We start from the raw sequence: 21,363 nt of genomic DNA, 5'->3' as shown, positions 1-21,363 counted from the left end.
TTTCAATATAGAATGATATGTACTCTGAATATCAGGGATTAGAATATATCCTATACAAGCGAGTTTTAATGATTAGCTGTGATTCAAAACACAACACTCCACAAATGGGTGGTAATATTTAGATATTAAACCACCTCTTGTCAAAATTTGTCAATATATTTTTCTAATGGCCATTAACTACCACATCATGAAAGGGATTCTAATTTGTCATCATTCCATTTTTGATGTTATTAAGAAAGGTAAATATAAACTGAGCTTGTACCAAGAAGCAAAAGCTAATTCGACTATACTCATAGGCACAGATGCAATAAGTGCATGTCAAAACAGCATTTTCATAGGCGATTGAGCATTTACATTTCTGAGTGGATTTTTAGAATTGCAATTATCCAATTTAGAAGGCAAGAGGGCAATTTCCTTATGAAAGTAAAGCCTCACCAAACCTGGTCAAAATGCATTTGGGGACCTTATACTAATTGGTGACACTGGAATTGGAGACAATCTTAAAGAAATGATTTCAGGAGATGAACCATAGAGTAACTTGTACTTTTCCCCATCCCTAGGCAATAACTTTAAATTAATAATTTCCTATATTCACACATACAGTCATTTCATATTTCTTATTATTATTTCCAATGGTAAGTCTTAGGCAGGCACAAATTGGAGGAAGCATGAATATTGTGTGTAGTCCATAGGAGATGCTGAGAAATTGAACTCTGTTTGGGTTTCACAGTTCCTCCAGAGAAGAGACTGAGAGTATTTTGAGTATCAAAGACTAAGCAGTTATAAAAATAGTGTTCTCAAATATTTTGGTAGTGATAAAAAATAGATAAATGTAAACCAAGGAATAGTTAAAAAATGAGGAAATATGAATCAATGGTAAATTTACTGCTCACCAAATATCCTATTTTTTCCCTACATTTTCTACATCTTCTTGCAGCTGGCAACTGTCATATGACAAAGTCTAGTCAGTGGGTGATAAGGAAAAGTAACATGCATCATTTCTAGATGAAAGCTGTGGAATTCCTCTGGGAAATTATCCAGGACATCTTTTCCTGTTCTTGTGAACCTGGAAGTTCATTTAAGTTCATACTGTTGGATGAAGCTCCCAATAATCCTTGGTACTTGAGTGAGCAGATCCCCTTGGTGTCCCAAGCTGGAAATGAAATGTGAGAATGAAATAAAACTGGATTACTCTAAGCCACTTAAAAAAAACCTCTCTCCTGACTAATCCACATAGTACCTGGGATCAGGAACCTAGGATGAAACATGAGTGAGAGTCTGTGCAGGATTCCTAACAGCATTAGGACTACTACTGATCTTTGGAGAAAGGGGTCTCTCTATCCTGGTCTATGGGTCTTGTTGACTTTGTTGACTAAACTTGTTGACTAAAAACAAATAAACATATAGCAACCCTCACATGTACAATAAACTTGATTTCCAAGTATTTTCAGATTTACTGAGAAGTTATAGTACTGTGCAGATTTCTCATATAATCCTCACCCAGTTTCCCCTATTGTTAACATCTTAGTACAGTACATTTGTCTTAAGTAATGAACCATCACTGATATATTATTATTCATTAAAGTTCACAATTTTTTTGCATTTCTTTAGTTTTTACCTAATATCCCTTTACCTATTCCAGGACCCCATCTAGAAGACCCTATCATTTATTTTTCTTGTCTCCTTAGACTCTATAAACTGTGACAGTTCCTCAGACTTTCCTTGTTTTTGATGACCTTTGCAGTTTCAAGGAGTACTGGTCAGGTATTTTGTAGGCTAGATTTAAATGTGGGTTTGTCTGCTGGTTTTCTCATAGTTAAACTATGATTATGGGTTTTAGGCAGGCATATCACATCATACTAAGAGTATATACCATTGAGATGACATCACAGAGAATGTTACCCTTAATGACCTAGTTGAGGTAGTGTTTTTGGTGTCCTCCTGACCCCAGAAAGTTACTCTTCACCCCAAATTTTCACACTGTACTCTATATAAGAAAGTCATGTGGGTACACATTTTTATGTCTAGATAATTTGACCTGGAATCACATTCTCCTCTTGTAAATTGTCCCAACATTTCTTGGTACCTTGTCCTAATGGTATCTATACAATGAAAACACTTCATGTAATGGAGGTTCAAACTTGTGAAAAGGTATGTTAAGTTCATGCTTCTTTAATATTTGTCTTTGGAGCTGTATACAGCATTTATACATCTACGCTCACAGTAACTCAGAATATTAGCATTTCAGAACTGTACATAAGAAAGCACATTAGCCAGCTCAAGCTGCCATAAAAATACCACAGACTTAGTGGCTTATACAACAGAAAATCATTTTCTCACAGTTCTGGAGGCTGAAAGTTTGAGATCTGGCTACATTACAATTGGTTTTTGGTGAAGACTCTTCCTGGCATGCTGTTTACAGAATTCTCCATTGTAAGTGGCCTCCATGGCCTTAGTTGGGTTCATGAATGTGGAGACAGAGAGCAAGTGACCTCTCTGGTGTCTCTTATTTTAAGGACACTAATCCTATCAGATCAGGGCCCCACCCTTATGACTTCATTTAACCTTCATTACTTCCTTAAAGGCCCATCTCCAAATATAACCAAACTGGGGGTTAGGGTTTCAGTATAATGAACTTTTAGGAGACACATTCAGTCCATTACCAAAGGTAAAGAAATAAAAAGAAAGCCAAGTAATGAATAGAAGATGATATACGAAATCGAATTTCTCTTCCACCCAATTCAAATAAAAGAAAAGCAAATTACTAGGGGGAAATATTTTTATTTATTTTATTCTACTGTTTTATTTACTATTTGTTTTTGGAAAAGCAGTGATATTTACCTTTCAAACGTGCACTAGTGTCAAGACATGATTAGATATAAATCTATTCAAACCAACCCTAAAATGAGTCCCCTTATATAAACACACAGCACAATTAGAATGAAATGGTCATCTCAATACTGCTCTACTAATGAGAATTGCCTCTATGAAATGACTATATTCATTTAATTAAAAAGCCCATTATGGATCTCATTCAAAATGCTGTTCACTGAGCTCTTTAGAATAAATCTAATTTGTTATAGTGGAGTGTTTAGAAGTGTCATTTTTATTTGTTTTCAAAGATGGTAAAACAACAGGGTCTTGGAAAATATAATGAGCCATCCACCAAAAGAAGTCACAGTGAATGGCTTTTATAAGTTGAGAAAGCCTTAAAATTAAAAGGGAGTCATGTCATCATAATATGCTAAGGAAAGGACAAAGGAGAGCTGCGGCTCAATACAACAGAGGAATAAAAGGAACAATGATATAAAATGCAAAGCTTTCTTCTGTGTTCTACTTGTTCAGCATATTTATAAAGTTGTATTTTAACTACTCTATTGTATTTGAGAAGAAAACAGTACAGTAATACTTATTGTATTAGTAGTATGTTCAAAGTAACATGCTTCAAAGTTTTACATATAATATCATTTGATTTAATACATATGAAACCTTGAGAAAAAGAGTTTCAAACCCAAGGAAGCGTATAAAGTCCTTAGTCTATAAAAAAGTAGGATCATTAATTGCTGAGAAAATAATGGATAATTAAATATATTGCACTACAACAACTGATTCTTTTAGCAGAAAAAATAATGAAGGTTTTTACCTAATTATATTGCAAAATAAATTTCAAGTGGAGTAAATTTTACTTGTAAAAATGTTAAGTAGACATCTGGACCAAAATAATATTTCCACTAATTTCTGGAAAACAAAGAAGACAAAAAAGTTTTAAATGATTTAGTAGAGTGGATGAATTTATATTCCAAGGGTCTACAGAGAAGATTCTGATAGGAAAAGGACCTATTTGTCCCACCAATCTCCTGAGATGGTCCAGCAGGAATGATAGTGGATGGTGAGAGACTGGTGCTAAAATCATCTGAAAGGCTTAGTCCTTCTGACTGCAGGAAGCAGAGGGACAATACTGCAGGTGGACAGAGCTGCGGAGGCTCTGAATGTGGAAGAGGTAAGAACCACTGGTGTGCAGAGGCAAGGCATCTGGCTGAACCCAGGGTGAGTGCAAGCTGACATGGGCTAAACTCTGAGACCCCTCTCTTCTATCCCAATCTGCTCCCTGAAAAGAGACCAGACACTAGAAGATGGCTGAATAAATTTTATCATCTAGAGGAAACAAATAAGAATACTGAAATACTGATACCTGGTCTGGGAAAGGGACCCCAAAATAAGTCATGCCTTGCTATCTTCTTGATCTCTGTCCAATAAAGCCATAGGAATAAAATTTCCCCAAATAAATCTTCTAATAAGCTTTTTAGTGTTTCAATGATTATTGAAGAAATCTCCCAGAAAGTTGAACGTGAAGCAATTAAAAATAAGTGAAAATATAGTAGAAAATTAAAAACACTGATTAGGAGTTCCATTCTATGACGAATGTGGAGAGACCATATATTCCAGTTTGCCCTGGTAGTTCTTGTTTAGAACTGTTTTCCAGCAGATTTATCGATAATGCCATTTTCAAGTTAAAAAATATCCAGCTATGGACTATGAATTTTAAGTTCATCCTCTTAGACAATAAATTTTTCCAAAAAGAGAATTTAAAAGATTAGAAAAAGTTTCAGTAAATGCTCATAGAACATCAGAGCACTGATGTTAAGTAAAGGATCTTAAACATCTTCAGAGTGGGAAAATAATGCTAAGTCAAAGTCCATTTGAAAATGATTAGACATCTCACAGCACTGTATTATTTTTTCTACCTATATCTCTACTATTCTCAGTTTCCTTTATTAGCTCCTATTCTTTGCTGTCTAGTTTTGTTTCCTTAAACTAGTCTAAGACTTTTTGTAATCTCATTCTCTATTTAAATCTTTGATGACTTGATCCATAGACAAAACTCCAAATTCCATCAATAGGTCAATGACTTTCAAATTTTTATTCTTAGCACCTACTTCTCATCTCAGTTCCAAGTCTAAATCCAAGTATATCTAAATGAGCATTTGACATTTCCACTAAAAAGCAAAATAAAACAAAACCTCCCCTCCCCCACCAAAAAAACCCAAAAGAGAAACCCCCAAACAAAACAAAACAAAACCCTCAATTTCCTAAATCGACATTATAATTCCCCTTTCATCACATCCACTTTCAGTCTGTCCTTCTTTCAAGAATCTTCTTCGATGGATAGTACCACACACTACAATCTGGGTACCAGGAAACAGAATTCTTGGGAGTCATTCTTAATTCTTTCCTCTCTAATACTCTTACACTGAAATTATTATCAAGTCTTACTGACTTTTTACCCTACTGATTATCCCTTATATCTCTCTAAATCTTTGCCCTGCCATTCCTATCACCCTGCCATTGCTCTCCTCTGATCCCTGGAACAATCTCCCAACAGGCTTTTCCATCATGAATTCTTCTTACTTCCCCTCAATTCATTCTGCACACCATATACCCAGGAATTTTTTTTTTTTTTTTTTTTTGTAAAAGACAGATGTCATCACTTCAGTTCTTGGTTTAAAATCCACCAAGTCATCCCAACTGCTCTTTAAACTATGAAAAAAATCTTTTAAGGGTTTAATTCATCTGTCTTCTCTCTACATTTCTGTCTTCTCATTCACTTGTTCCATAGTTAACTGTGGACTCACCATAATGACCTTTCTCTAATTCTCTAAGCCAGTGGTTCTCAAAGTATGCTCTCCTGTCCAGCATGGGCTGTGTCACCTGTAAACTTGTTAGAAATGCAATATGTGCAAATTCATGGACTCTGACTTAGGCCTGCGGAAACATAAGCTTTTGGGTGGGGCTCAAATATGTATGTTTTAACCAGATGAGAACCACTGAAATTTGTATACACTGATTCCTTCACTTGCAACTGTTTCTTTCTCTCCTCTCTTTTCTTACTTTCTACTTGTTTTCCATATTCCATCTCAAATTTTTATTTCTTTTGGGGCATCTTGTCTGATGCTTCATTTTTCCCTTTGTCTACTTTAGGTTTTCTTGTTATAAATTCTTCACAGACTCCAGCATTTTTCACTCAAACCAACTATTACAAGGTGTGATTATATATATTCATATGATTAGTTGGTTAAATGTCCATTTCCCTAAACTGACTTTGTAAAACAGGACACGACAGATCTGGTTAGATAGACCCACAATTTATTAGGGATGGCAGCACACAGGGGCGCCTGAGTGGCTCAGTCAGTTAAGTGTCCAACTCTTGGTTTTGGCTCAGGTCTCATCTCAGGGTCATGAAATTGAGGCCCATGTTGGGCTCCATGCTGGGTGTGAAGCCTGGTTGAGGTCTCTCTCCCCCTCCCTCTGCTCCTCCTCAGTGTCTCTCTCTTAAAAGAAAAAAAAAAAAAGTTAAAGAATTTAACATTCTTTATGGTAGCAAGTAAAATTGAATGGTAGCAAGTAAAAGGGGCTCAGTAAATAGGACTAGGTTACTGGTAATATGTTGGAGAGATAAAATGATAGTCAAAAGACAAAGTAAAGGAAGGCAATAAGCACACTATGTTGTTAACGACAAGCATTCACCAATGAAAGGACGACAATAGATTATATGTCATTACATGAAACTTACTGAATCAGAGTGTCTGCTAGACATTCTAAGCCAGTACCACTAACAAATATAAATGAAATTCAAATATACCAGTTGCTGATAATCACGAATGACTTTAATGAAAGGGGGGGAAAAGTGCTTAGTTATACAGAGCATGATTATACAGAGCTCACTTGTAAACAAGGACTTTTGTCAAGTTCTTTTCTTTCCTAGTTTCTTTTTCTTTCAGAGCACAAAGAGCTTTGCTCAATCTGTGCTTGCCTTGCATGCATTTTATAGGAAGCGTATTTACAGCATTTAACAAAAATCAAAAAATAAAAGAGACTGACAAGTTAAATGTTTTATCTTTGGGAGCAGCGCTTTATTAGAAAGAGCTTAGACTAAACTCCTGGAGCCTCACTTCCTTAAATTCTGAATTATGCTTCCTGGTTACTAAGCAACATGGGGGCTTCACAGAGGACCATGCTTTCCACGCCGATTCAGCAGTGTCTTTCCTACTTGCGATTGCTGAGAGACACAGAAGTTGAGGTCCCCTGACCACAGTCACGCACTAAAGTGGTAAGATGACGACTTAAGATCTGAACTGTGGCAAATGTCTGGATCGACAGATAAGGCAGCACCTGTTCATCTGCATCCCTCTGCAGAGGCTTGGGCACAAGGAAAAACCTCCACCTTAATAAGTTATGTATTTGGGTCACTGGTTTTAAGAAAGAAAGGGACAGCTTAGAAAAGTGACCTAGAAAATTGAAAAGTTAGGGCTTTTTGGAAGAAAAAAAATTAAAATGGTGATAGGTCTTGTTCCCGGTTTGCCAAGGAAGGTTGTGAAACGGCACCCTCTTGCCCTTCCTTCATGTCCACTAAAAGATTATTTAGATGCAGGTGTCTCCATGATGACCGGTGTGAAAATAAGGTCACCCTTGCTTGGTTCTCCTCTAGATGCCCTTTTCTATGAAGAAGATAATTCTAATTTTGTGTAGTAATAAACATATAATAGAAGACTCTGGGGAATTAAAATTTATTAGGATATTTTCTGAAAGAAATGTCTACTCCTTTTCAGGAACCTGACTCTCAAGGACCCTCATTTTACAGCCCATGTTATTCTTCTTCCACACTGTTATTTGACCACTTAGATTTCTGATACCATCCCCTTTTCCTAGTTCATGCCTCATTAGCTACCTAGAGTCTAGGCCATGAAAAACCGCCTGAAAGATCTTCCTGACTTCTACTGACCCTCCTCTAATTCATTTGCCAGGCTAACACTCAGGCCGAAGTTTCTGCAGGATCAATTTGATTATGCTGTTTGTCCGTCCTTTCATGCTTTGCTACCACTTATTATTTATTGCTTGATGGTCAAACATTTTCATATAGGATTAAAAGTGTTCTGTGACCCAGTAACAGATTACTTTCCCATTCTTACCCTCCACCATTTTTCATTCCTACCTCCCACCAAAACATGCCTCCGTCATCGAGTTTTATGTATATTTACTCTACAAGCACAGGTAATTCAAACATAAGGTATTACTTAAATTTCTTTGACTACATCATGTCGTTTAACATCTCCAAGCCATTGTACTTGGTGTGTTCATTGCCCAGAATATCCAATTCCTTCCTTAGAGTTTTCTGCCTAGTTAATTCTTAGTTCTCCTTCAAGAAGGCTCATGTTCCAACTCTTCTTTAAAATTTATCCCAACCATCCCTCCCCTTTTCTGAATAAGCATCATCACCATTACCTCTGTAACACTTATTTTCTCTGTGCATTTATCAACACATGATACACTATACATATTCCATGGGGCTTTATAATTAATATTGTCCTTTTCCACTAGATAGCTCCTTAAAGACAGTAATGTTGTTTGACATCTTTAGCCAGTGCGCTGTATAGGGAAGGCCCTCAGTAAGCATATCATAAATGAATAATTGAAAATGTATTATCATGCGATAATTTACAATTACAGCTCATTAATTACATTAGACCGAATTGGGACTCCCTCATATTTATCTTCATATGTTCCCTGCCTACACAAAGCCAATCAGATTATAAGTGTTCAATAAAAGTTTTAACAGATGAATCAGTGGATTAAAAAAGTTAGTAAGTTAAATTGCCGAACTAGATACACTCAGTATCATAACAGAGGACAATTTGTCAGGGCACTTGGGTGGCTTGGTTGGTTGAGCATCTGACTCTTGATTTAGGCTCAGGTTCTGATCCCAGGGCCATGTGATCGAGCCCTGTGTCAGGCTCTGCACTCAGCCCAGAGTCTGCTTAAGATTCTTCCTCTCCCTACCCCTCTGCCCCTCCCACACATGCCCACATGCTCTTTCTTTATCTCTCTCAAGTAAATAAATAAATAAAATCTTTAAAAAAAAAAAAAAGGTAGTTTATCTTTGGTTCCCACTCAACTTCCCTTTCACCCTGTTAAACCACCTTTCCCCTGCCTTGTATTGTGCCCATTTGCGTGGGTCTTTGCTTCTCCTTCTCCACCCTAGCTGGATAATCCTTGCCACCTGTGACTTTCATTGAGCTGTTTGTTAGTTGATGACTCAGGCATCCTGATACTTTATTAGGAGTGTCTTGAGAAATAGAAAGATGTTGATGTCTAAAAGAATAAATCATTAAAAAAGAATCTCAAGCAATCTGATGAACATAATAATAGATATTTGTGAAGTGTAAGATACAGAAAGAGGAGAAAGTGGGAGCAGAAAGGAACAGCAATTCGCCCCCATCTGAGATGGTACAGAATTTCCATGAAATGAGGTCCTTAAACAAGTGAATTGATCACCATTTCCGATTCCTTGATGATCAAAACAAAGTGAATCTTGTAAATATCAAGGGTTTTTTTGGCAAGACACAGGTTTATTCAGAGTTGTAGAAAGACATATTTTTACATAAGATTCTATGATTTGACAGCTTTTAAAGTCATGCATTTTAAAGTACAAAGAGCTTTCACTGGCACTTTTTTAAGTGAATTCCATCTTAATATTTTCATTCTATGTGGCATAACAAATTATAATGGGACCACTTTTAATCAACTTGTTTTTTCATCCTGTTAATTTTCATGTCTATTTGGGACATCCATTAAAGTCAATATCCTTAATTTAATGGAAGATTTCCTTTTGAAGTTGCTACATTTTTTCTGCCTAAATTAACACTGAGGATATGTAATGGATGTGTTAAATAGATAATGCTATTAATGGGAAAACTGCATAAATTAAATACAAGTCTGATAATTTTTCAGACATCTGTTTTATTTTCAACAGTTCCGATTCTCTTATGCAGTGAACAAGCACCCTCAAGAAAACAGACCTCTACCCTGTATTGTCTATTACCCCAAATTTATAATCATTATGGCAAAATTTTGGCCACTAAACCTTATTTTCATTTTGATATGAATTCAGCATATGGAAGACAATAAGCTAATATTTAAACTCATCTGGACAACACCTTCACATACACACAAAGATAACCTAAAGGTTTGGGTAAACTTTAGGTGGGAGTCATTCTTTACAAAATCTGGTAAGTTGGAGAGTGAATTAAGAAATTTCAGGGAATTAGATTTAAGGTTTTTAAAATGTGTAAGGAGGAAAAAAAACACAATGCTCTGTTCTAATCTTATACTTCTTCTTTAGAAACAAAATAACAAGGCCAATACATAAAAGATGCCATAGGAATATTTAAAGTTTTCTTTTGCAGTTTTCTGTTTTGCTTTTCATATCCAAAGGGATTTAGAAATAGATCAACTTATGAGATTCTTAAACTGCTAATTAGATATTTATCATGTATTGCTTTTTACAAAATACTTGGCCAATTATGTATCCTAATGTTCTGTAACCAGCATTTTTTTTTTTTTTTTTCCTGTACTGGTAGATGCAAGATGTCTATCTCTTTCTTACCTCAAATATAAGAAAATTCTTAGGAAATTATTCCCCAAAAATGTGTTTTTCTTCAGTCTCTCTTAAAAATAGAAGCTAACAATGCTTGGGATTCATTAATTTGATTACTCTGGCAGCATTTATGTTCACTCTGGGGAAATAATACTAAATTTTACATTTCCAAAGTCCTCATATTCTTGTTCTCTTTTGCTTTCTCTTTCAAATGTGAACACACACACACACACACATACACACACACGTGACGTTAAGTTTTTTGGCAATAAAGCAGGAGATTTTTCTGTTACTCACACTATATGTTAAGAGATCACAAAAAGGTTAATGAGCATATAGATGAAATGGAACCCAAGGGTTTTAATGTTCATTCAGTGATTTTAAATGGGGGTTTGGTTTTCTGCTGTATCTGTACCTACGGAGAAATATCTCAGACTGCAGATGAGCATGTTGAAACCACAAGTGCAATAAAGGTCATGGTGTTTGGATGATAAATTTTCTCACCTAACCATATTTTTTTATGGTTGGGATTTTTTTTTTTTTTTTTTTAGAATCAACAAAAATGCTTTCAGTTTGGTGCTGGGGAATACTTTATACCTCTATGGCACTTTTTTCCTCTAATGTATTCAAAGGCTAAAATTTAGGTACTCAATCAGTGATTTCCAAGTGACCTTAATACACCTAAGTTACAGTGTGTCAAAAGGCTTTAACAAAAAAACTCCAAAACAACAAAAACACTCCTATTACTGCTATTACATTAAATGCACGATCTTAGGGATTTTTTGGGCTATACTACTATCATTAAAATAAATTTTGGATTTTTAATATTATGACCCATTCACAACATCTACTATAGGCTTGGATATCTAACTGTTAAAATGAATATAAAGGGAGCCACAGACATGCTAAATAAAAATAACTATTATTAGGTCCCACCTTCTTTCCTAGAACTCCAAAACCCACATAGCTTGACAGAGTGTATGCCTGAAAGCAAATGAAAAGTAATGAGGGTTTGGTGGCTCTCACTGTGCATGGGTTCTGTTCACTTAACCGTGGCTACCAGGGCACGTGTCAGGCTCTGGGAGGGCCTGTAAAGGACACAAAGATGGAGCATTAATATGCAAGAATACTAGACTCCTAACAGTGATGGAAATCACATGCTATCCAAAATTCAAAGTGTACATCTTAAAGGCAAAAGAAAGAAGAGAAGAGAAAAAAAAAGATGGTTGCTAGGGACCTTTTAAAGCCATCCCGATGTATCCATAAGCCACATTGGCTGCTTATAAATACTCTCCTGCCTTAAAACTTCCACAGCGCTTCTCTGTGCCACACACTTAGTACCCACCTACACTGATTTGCATTGTTATTTGTTCCTGCAGGGATTTCTTTATAACTTTCAAGTTAGATTATAAAATTCCATAAGATGAAGGCGGTATTCTATAATGTTTTGATTCTCTTCTGTCTCCAAGGCATTGATCAGTCTCTTCCATAATTGGTGTTAAATTAATTGTTGATTTTTTATAGAACCAAATATAGTCTGATGCAATCCATAGACATTCAGTAAATGTTCTTGAATATAATTTAAAAATATAACTGATAATCAGAAAGAATTATTCTGTAGGCTATGCTATTGTGCAAAAATGCCCCAGAAAATAAAATTGGGATCATACAAATCAATTCAAAGGACTTACTACTATGTAAATAGTAGAAGGGCTTTAAAAACTATTTTAGCTCTCGTGTGGTTGCCAGAAGATCTACAGAAGGAGATGAGCCTCTAGGCATCTACAAATGCATTCCTCCCCGTGCTGGACCTCACCTGTGTTTCCCTTTACTCAGCCTGAGTGACAACTGCAAGCATCGGAAATTTCATAGACCCTGAAGATTAATGTGACACCAAATTAAATCAAACCATAATGAGAGAGTTTCTTTTCTTTTTCCTTTTTTTTTTTTTTTTTAAGATTGTATTTATTTATCTGAAAGTGTGAGAGAGCACAAGCAGGGGAAATGGGAGAGGGAGAAACAGGCTCCCTGCTGAGCAGGAAGCCCAGTATAGGGTTTGATCTCAGGACCTCGGGATCATGACCTGAGCCGAAGGCAGACGCTTAACTGACTGAGCCACCCAGGCACCCCAATGAGAGATTGTCTTAGAGGTTTTTGTCTTGGGGGGAAAAAACTGCTTACATGTATTCGGCTTTTAAGATGAGTTTCACAGGACTTCCCCACACTTAAGACAATCCTTGGCGTGCCTGGATTCCCATGTCAGGCTCCCTGCTCAGTGGAGAGTCTGCTTCTCCCTCTCCCTCTGTCCTTTCCGGCTTCTGCTGTCTCTCTCTTTCAAATAAACAAATAAAATCTTTAAAATAAATCTTTAAAGCCCTTAAAATAAAATCTTTAAAGCCCTTCTACTATTTATGTAGTAGTAATTCCTTTGAATTGATTTGTATGATCCCAAATAAAATAAGTCTATCTTCAGCTACTGCTTCTAGAGTTAAATCTATGTAGTTAAAGAGCTCTATATTGTTCTCTACATTTACCACACAATTATAATTCTACTTATTAAAATAAGGTAGTGTTTTTATTTTTTGGCTTGTTTAAAAGTTTCCAAATTGACCATTTCAGAGTGTCAGACAAGCATTACATATAAAAATATATAATGCCAAAAGCTACAAAGAAAAACAGAAAGAAACAACAGAGGCAGGGAAGGAAGAAAGAAGGAATTTTATCCTAAGAAATAAATATAGACATATAACTACTACAAAATTTAAATATATACTGGGATGCCTGGGTGGCTCAGTCAGTTAAGCCACTGCCTTCGACTCAGGTTATGATCCCAGGACCCTGGGATCGAGTCCTGCATTGGGCTCCTTGCTCAGTGGGGAGCCTGCTTCTCTCTCTGCCTCTGCTTGCCACTTTGCGGGCTTGTGCTCTCTCTCTCTGACAAATAAATAAATAAAATCTTAAAAAAATATATATATACTTTTCTATTCTAAAGACATGTTTATTTCCAACCCTACCTGCTGGAGTATATGGAAGGAAAAAGCTTAGAATCAAGGAAGAACATGGGATATTGAAATAACCAGTATCTTCTAGCAGTGAGTAGATCGGAGAACTCTCTCTGATAAAGGATGGGATAGGGGTGCTCAACAATGCCAAAGACAAACAATGAGGAGAAGAAGCCAAATTTAGAGTCCAGGGAAAGAGGGCAGGGTGTGGATAAGCATATTAGTTGTCTTATTTCACTTTGTCCCAGATATGATAGTTTTTTTTTTTTTTTTATCTTCTATCAGAATTCTGTGATCTTCCATGTCCACCTTTAAAACAAAACAGGCAAGCCCAGTGACTTAGAACTACAGCACACATGTCAGTGCAGAAGGAATAATCCAAAATGTGCATTTTGAAATAGTTTTCTATAATGGGGCACGTACCTCATTGTTCTCTACTTTCACTTTTTGGAGACTGTTATATTCAAAACCAATTACAGACAGCAACAATGGCACACAGAGCCTATTTTCTGGGAAAATAAATTTTACTATTTCCAGCTTTTAGTATCTCTGCATAGAAATGAAGCATACTTTGTTGTAGTTCAGCATAAGTTTTTACCTTTCTCTTTCTGATCTGGCCAATTATATCACAAAGAAAATCATTGTTTGGCTAATTACATAGTATCTCCCAGAAAATTAGAACTTGAATACTGTGAAAATTTATAGGATAGAGACATAAAATAGTGAAGCTAAACAGAAGATATATCCATCTGTCTTTTATTCAGATATCTTCTCAAACACATAAAATATTAAAACATATTATTCAGATGCTCCACGCCTTTTCTCTACCAGCATGTGTCAAGAGAAGAGTGGATGGGGAATATCCTTGTGGTTAGATTATTTGAACCCAAACCACTGGGGAGTAGTAATTTGGACATTTTCTGGCTTGGACTGAGTTTAATGTGCTGTTAAATTCCTCCTTTCATATGTTAAAGCAGATGATCTCATTTTCTTAAGTGACAAATGGATTCTGTGCAATATAGCTCATTCGTAGTGAACTTTACAAATGACTCACACCATATATGACTCGTGCAATTACATTTACATTTGCTCGTCATATTTACTCTAAAATGTCACTGAGTACTTTTAAAAGTAGCTTTATATGGCAAACTCAAGATGAGAAAACGGTAGCTATTCATTTCAGATTAATTCCAGTCCTGATTAGGTTCATAAAAAAAATAAATCAAATTCATTTGCTGGGGTTAACCGAGGGTTTCATTTGGGATTTTTCTCTTCTTCTGCTCCCCACCATCTCTCTTTCTCTCTCTCACTCTCTCTCTTTCTCCCTGGGAAAAATCACTGCCTCAAAGTCACACTGAAAGCTAATTATCATGCTGGAAAGATGCGGCATTTTACTTGGAAAGGTCACATGGCATAGTGAAAAGAGCAGTGAACTTATAATTAGAAGTCCAAGGTTCAAAGCCCGATTCTCCTCCTGTCTGGAGGGTTGAGTATGGGATAGTAGTAGCACCTCTGCTGACTTTTAACCAACAATGTGATCTTGGGTAAAGACAGTTGGATCTCCTCAGTTTCCTTAGGACACTTCCCCTTTGTCACTGCTTCTTGAAATATAATCTCAAGAGAGATTATACCTGTGAAACACTTATAGAAATATTAAACTTATGAACAAATGAGGAGTTTAAGCACCCATTATTAAATCAAAAATATCTTCTTTGCATGTAATACTATCCTATGACAGTTGTACTGATCTTAAAAATTCATCATATGGATAGACATACAGGCTTGATGGGCACCCCTGAAATGTGTTTTTCATTCATCAAGTATCTCATAGCAAGAGCTAACAGACTGCAATTGCTGGAAAAATCAGGGTGGTAGAGCACTAAATGTCACTTAAGAAAAGATTTTCCCAAAACTCCATAAAGGTGTATAGGAAGAATTGGCAAGAAAAATAAAAAGCCAGAAATATGAATTTCAGGGTATATTTAAAGGGAGCCAAGGGGAAGTTATCCCAATATAGCTGGAGAGAAAAGACCCAGATATGTGTGGGGGCTATAAATACCCCATCCACAGTATGTTATTTCATCAGTTTGTAGAAGTCAGGTTAGGAAGTAGTGTATGCCATATGGACTCCAACACTTTCTGGCTCAGCATCATTTGGCAAGTATTGTTTTTTTCCTCCCACAATTACCCTTATGGGCCTAGTATTTCAGTACCTAAAGCATTACATCTCACTGTCCTTAGTAAGATGCACAAATGCCCTTTGCAAGTTGACTCAAAGCATGAGATTCCACATCTCTAAACACTTTGCTGTGATTATAATAAACAATGGTGATTCTGTAAACCCAGAAAAATTAGAATGTGATGCATGTTTTTGGAGGAGGCTATTGCTAATTAAAAGGGTAAAACTTATCCATCACCTACTTTTGAGCCTAGTTTAGAAGAAACTACAAACATTTGAAATCCAAAAAAAAAAAAAAAAACCAACACCTGTTGCTTAGATCCAATTCATGGGGTCATTCAACCCATTGTCTTTCGTGATGGCTCTTTTATCTTTGGGTAACTTAAACCATCACAGACACCAAAAACTCTTTGTTTTCTTTCCTTCTTTCCTCCTTTATTCCTTCCTTCCTTCCTCCCTCCGTCCCTCCCCTCCCTTTTTTTTTTTCTTAGAGAGATAAAGCATTGTGGGGAGGGGCAGAGGAAAAGGGAGTGGAGAATCTTTTTTTTTTTTTTAAGTAAATATGAAAACAACAATACTTTATTTCCTTTAAATATATTTTCTTTAAATCTATCTAAGAGTATATACTACCTTACTAAACAACCATTATTTTATCAAGAACAACATAGGTAAATATGCTTCATGTTTGAAAACTAGATTAATTATTTGTGATATGTTAATTTGAATGTCTAGTCCCAAGTTCAGTTTATTCTATGTTGTTGGGTTGTAATAGCTGTCACAGTTTTTTTTTTTTAATTTTTATTTTTTATAAACATATAATATATTTTTATCCCCAGGGGTACAGGTCTGTGAATCACCAGGTTTACACACTTCACAGCACTCACCATAGCACATACCCTCCCCAAAGTCCATAACTCCACCCTCCTCTCCCAAACCCCCTCCCCACAGCAACCCTCAGTTTGTTTTGTGAGATTAAGAGTCACTTATGATTTGTCTCCCTCCCAATCCCATCTTACTTCATTTATTCTTCTTCTACCCCTTTAACCCCCCATGTTGCATCTCCACTTCCTCATATCAGGGAGATCATATGATAGTTGTCTTTCTCCAATTGACTTATTTCACTGAGTATGATCCCCTCTAGTTCCATCCATGTTGTCGCAAATGGCAAGATTTCATTTCTTTTGATGGCTGCATAGTATTCCATTGCGTATATATACTACTTCTTCTTTATCCATTCATCTGTTGATGGACATCTAGGTTCTTTCCATAGTTTGGCTATTGTAGACATTGCTGCTATAAACATTCGGGTGCACATGCCCCTTCGGATCACTACGTTTGTATCTTTAGGGTAAATACCCAGTAGTGCAATTGCTGGGTCATAGGGTAGTTCTATTTTCAACATTTTGAGGAACCTCCATGCTGTTTTCCAGAGTGGTTGCACCAGCTTGCATTCCCACCAAGAGTGTAGGAGGGTTCCCCTTTCTCCGCATCCTCGCCAGCATCTGTCATTTCCTGACTTGTTCATTTTAGCTATTCTGACTGGTGTGAGGTGATATCTCATTGTGGTTTTGATTTGTATTTCCCTGATGCCGAGTGATATGGAGCACTTTTTCATGTGTCTGTTGGCCATCTGGATGTCTTCTTTGGAGAAATGTCTGTTCATGTCTTCTGCCCATTTCTTGACTGGATTATTTGTTCTTTGTGTGTTGAGTTTGCTAAGTTCTTTATAGATTTTGGACACTAGCCCTTTATCTGATATGTCGTTTGCAAATATCTTGGGAGTGGAGAATCTTAAGCAAGCTCCACAGCCAGCCCCACCTGGAGCTTGATCTCAGTACTCTTGAGATCATGACCTGAGCTGAAATCAAGAGCTGGATGCTTAACCAGCTAAGACACCAGATGCCCCACCAAAAATTCTTTCTATGGATCTCCTAAACATCTGTTTTTTAGGATCCAGGGAAAAGAAACTTATTTTTCTTTTTTTTGCTGATTCTTTAAATACTTGGTAATACTGATGATAATATATTTTTTATAATACTGATGATAAATTTTGATGATAATGATGATTCTTTAAATACTTGATAATATGCCAGCTTTTTTTTTCCAAGCTAAATATTATTCCTTTGACCAAGTGTATATAGATTGCTACTTATTGGTCATTTAATCACTCTCCTAGAATTATGTACTAGTTTGTCTATATTTCTTCCCATTGTAGCACTCAAGAGTGGATATCATATGTCAATTTTTGTTTAACCATTAAAACACTACAGATCACCTGCTCTTTTGATCTATATATTACAATTCTATTATCTTAGTACATATTGTACTAGCTTTGAATTTATTCTCATGATATGGATCACTATTATAGAGTCTAATAAAACCTCTGAGTCTATTTTCAATCTTTATTACTGAAAATTTTAAATATATACAAAAGTAGACTAATATAATAAGTCTCCTATATATCCATTATCCAGCTTCAACAATTTTCAACTTTCATGGGTCTTACAAAAGTTGTTTGAATGTTATGAAGAGGAATATAAATTTTTAAGCAGGACATATTAAATTAGAAATTAGCAAGCTCATGCAAATTGTTTTGGAAGGGAAAAAACAATGCTTACTAAATGACAAAACCAAATTTCATCCTTTTTATAACATAGAGAATTAATTATAAGGAGCAAGGTAGACCAAATAATAGCCCACCCAAAGATTCTGACAGGCTATACCCCAGAATTTATGACTATGCCAGATTACAAAGAAAATTAGATTTGCAGACAGAATTAAGGTTGTAAACCAGCTGACCTTAAAATAGGCAGAATATCCTAGATTATTTGGGTGTACCTGATGTAATAATCACAAATGTGGAATACAGAAATAGAAGAGAGTCAAGAGAAGATGTAGCTGTGGAAGCAAGGCACTGAGAGATGCAACATTACTGGCTTTGGAGATGTAATGGGGCCATGACCAAGGAATGCAGGTAGTTTATAGAAGCTGGAAAAAGCAAGAAATCAAATTCTCCACTACAGCTTACAGAAGGAATGTAGCCTTGTTGACACCCTCCTCTTTGCCCAATAAGACCTGTGTTGGAGTTCAAGCCTACTAAACTGTAAGATAATAAATTTGTATTGTTTTAAGCTGTTAATCTTGTGGGAATTTATTTCATTAGCCAGGGAAAACTAACTCAAAGACACAAACTCTAATGTGTATTACGTCCTCCAGAATATTTCTTATTACTTCAGATACAGATTATGCCAAACCTGATGAATATATCTTTTATATTCTCATCGCTATAATTAAGCATGTAGCATCAATGTAAGAGCATCATGTGGTGTATCACAGTTGTTAAGGGTATGGTTTTGAAGTTATGTACACTGTGCTCAAATTGTGGCTTTTTCAGTTACTGTACACATGACCTTAAATGAAGTAATTAATCTTCCTTTGCCTCAGTTATCTCACTTGAGGAATGTTTACAATATTTCATAGGTTATGAGGATTGAAAATGTTAGAGCATGCATATTAAGGACATAGCAATGGCTTGCACATAAAAAGTTATAACATTTTTAGTTTAATATTTTAAAATTATTTACATGTTACCATAACTTTTCTTCAAGTAGAAACTGCTTATAAATCCAGCTCATTTCAATTATCTTGTCAACAAGGAAAACATCAGAAGACTTGTCAAATGCCTGGCTGAAATCCAGACCTTGTCTACAGTGTCTCTAATATCCCTGATCTATAAAGCTACTAACCCTATTAAAAGAAGAAATTGAATTAGTCTGACATGACTTAGTTTGTGTGAACCCATATTGAAACTGAGTGGCATGTGTTTCTCCTTTCAGGTACTCACTAATAATTTTCTTTATAATTGGTTCAAGAATTTCATCTGAAATCAATGTCAATCTCATTTGGCTAATGTTTGCACAATGTCTCAGTCCTCTCTATATTGTTTCACTCCAGAAACCCATGCTCAGAGCTTCTTCTGATGTAAGATATTGTGGAAGTCTATAAGCAGCTAGCAGTTAGCAAAATCATCCTCAGGATTCCAGAACCTCATATTATTTATAATTTCTGGAGATACTAACAGTGTTTCTAGAGTTTATACTTTTGAGGCTTCTTAAAGTTTATATATTTTACTAAAAATGATTTTCCATGAGAAGTTTAGCAACTAGCCAAGCTTCTGTGTCAAGGGTCTCCTATTTTTCTAGCCCTCTCTCCACCTTCCTAAATTTTCAAAGGTGTAAATAAGAATTGGGACCAGCTTCTGAAAAACCTAATAAGTCACTTTTGTTACTTCTCAAAGCTATTTTTTTTATTACTGTGGTAAAAACACCTAACATGAAATATGAAAGCTATCTTCTTAACAATTTCTTAATTGGACAGTAAAGTATTATTAATTCTGTGGACAACACTATACAGAGGATCTTTAGAACGTTTTCATCTTGAATGTCTGGAGCTCTGTACTCACCAAACAGCAACTCCTACATCCCTCTATCATTCCCTTGTAACAATCATTCCATTTTCTGCTTATATAAGTTTGACTACTTTAAATACTTTAATAAGTAGAATCATGCAATATTTAACTTCCTCTAACTGGCTTATTTAACCTAGTTAATAATATCCTCAACTTAATATCCTCAACCTAAAAATATTCTCAACTTTCATTCACGTTTAAGTATATGTCAGAATTTTCTATCTTATGCTAAAATTTCATTTTATATACATACCACATTTTCTTTTTTTTTTTTTTTTTAGTTTTTCCCCTCTTTAACTAAGATATCATTGAAATATACCAGTGTGTAAAGATTAAGGTGTACAATGTAATGATTTGATATACATATGTATTGCAAAGTGATTACCACAATGAGGTTAGTTAACACATCCTTCACCTCACATAATTACCATTTTAGTTTATTATTGTTATGGTAGGAACATTTAAAATCCACTCTTTTAGTAACCTTCAAGTACACAATTCAATATTGTGAACTACAATTACCATGCTATCTGTTAGATCACTTGAACTTATTCCTCTTATAATCTCTTATATCCCCAGAACATATTCCTCTTAAAAAGTTTGTACCCTCGGACAAACATTTTCCTATTTTCCCTAACCCTCAGCCCCTAGCAACCACTAATCTATTCTCTGTTTCTATGAGTTCAGCCTTATTAGATTCTACATATAAGTGAGATCATATAGTATTTATTTTTCCCCAAGTTATTTCACTTAGAATAAAGCCCTCAAAGTTCATCTGTGTTGTCACAAATTGAAGGATTTACTTTCTTTTTCTTGGCTGATTAGCATTCCATTGTATATACGCCAGATTTTCTTTTTCAATTAATCCATGGATGGACACTTACATTGTTTTCATTTCTTGGTTCTTGTAAATAATACTTCAGGGAACATGGGCATGCAATTATCTATTCAAGATCCTGCTTTTAGTTCTTTAGGATAAATACCCAGAAGTGGAACTGCTGGATCATAGGATAGTTCTATTTTCAATTTTTGAAGAATTTCTACATTGTTTTCCATCAAGACTATAACATTTTTCTTTCTTTCTTTCTTTCTTTCTTTCTTTCTTTCTTTCTTTCTTTCTTTCTTTCTCTTAAGATTTTATTTGTTTATTTGAGAGAGTGCAAGAGAAAGCATGTGAGCAGGGGTGAAGAGGGGAGAGGAAGGGCAGAAAGAGAGGGAGACACAGAGCAGGGTGTACAAAGTGAGGTGGGGCTCCATCCTGGAACCCTGCAATCAAGAACTG

The 21,363-nt window shown here is 35.7% G+C and overlaps 1 protein-coding gene across 1 annotated transcript in view; it reads right to left on the bottom strand.

The window, feature by feature from the left end:
- LRRTM4 (leucine rich repeat transmembrane neuronal 4) overlaps window positions 1–21,363 on the bottom strand; it is a 1,027,999-nt gene that overhangs the window by 456,055 nt on the left and 550,581 nt on the right.

This window comes from Lutra lutra, chromosome 9 (assembly GCF_902655055.1).
Source record: "Lutra lutra chromosome 9, mLutLut1.2, whole genome shotgun sequence".
Lineage (NCBI taxonomy): Eukaryota > Metazoa > Chordata > Mammalia > Carnivora > Mustelidae > Lutra > Lutra lutra.
Note: the sequence above shows the minus strand (reverse complement) of the source record. Positions and strands in the feature narration are given on the sequence as shown.